Here is a 1110-nt window from a genome sequence, read left to right as displayed (position 1 = left end):
AAGGTTAAGACAAGTTTAAGTATTCTTTTTTCTAATTTTCAAATTTATAATTCTACATTTAGAATCTAGACAAGTAAGACAACTAATCTAGACTCCTAGTATTGATTTGTGAATTTGTTTAATAATTAGTAATATAATAAATTAATAAAAATTATAAACTTTAGAAGTTTCATTAGTATTTTTAATTTTAAACAAGATGATTCATGTAAAAATGATTATGAATGATGTGAAACTGTTAAGCCAAAATTGTAATAGCGTAATGCCGTAATTACCGTAATACTGATACGACGATACGTATAGCAACTTAGCAAGTCATTGACATGGATAATCAAATAGACGGATTTCTAAGTCCTATACTATTATTACTATCTTAGTAATTACTAGTTAGCATCTTAGTATCTTTTAAGTTCCACAATTGAAACATCAACAATGAAAGTCGTTCAATCTATTCTGAATTTCTAATGATGCTTCGATTATTGTTAAAACCGTGTAATAACATCGATGATCAATCTTATGATCATTTGATGGTTTTGATTAATGTCGAAGACAATCAATCTTATGATCATTTGATTTATGTGAACCTTAACTTAACAAAATTCGATCAATGTTCCATCCTCTACTGATAAAGTGACATGATAATTTCGTATTAACTATGATCTACTTTCATAGTTTCAATGTTTCATGTTCATCCTCTACTCATATAGTGGATGATTATGTACCATCTTAATATCACATATTTAATTAAGTGATTAACGTTGATCATTGTTACTTGTTAAGTTGTTCCATGAGCGATGAAAGTCGAACAATTTTATAATTACGAATTACGATGTCTTCATTAATGATTTAATGTCAACCTAATTCTTTAATTCTAACTTTTTTTGTTGCTATATAGTGACTCATTCAGACTTGGGAGTAAGTAAGTCACTAACTAACAAAATGTTTAAGTTTAATAGTCTATTGACTCTAACACTCTAAGTTTGTAATTAATAATTAGTGTGGACTATGGAGTATGGACTTATGCCTTAACGGCTTAAGTGCTTAACCCTTATGCTTGTTAGTTGTTACTTGAATATTTATGCAATCAAGAATGAGAATAAGTGAATAACCCGA

The sequence above is a fragment of the Beta vulgaris genome, chromosome 3 (assembly GCF_026745355.1).
Source record: "Beta vulgaris subsp. vulgaris cultivar EL10 chromosome 3, EL10.2, whole genome shotgun sequence".
In the NCBI taxonomy this organism is placed as follows: Eukaryota; Viridiplantae; Streptophyta; class Magnoliopsida; order Caryophyllales; family Amaranthaceae; genus Beta; species Beta vulgaris.
The sequence above is the reverse complement of the archived record's forward strand: the minus strand, read 5'-3'. Positions refer to the sequence as shown.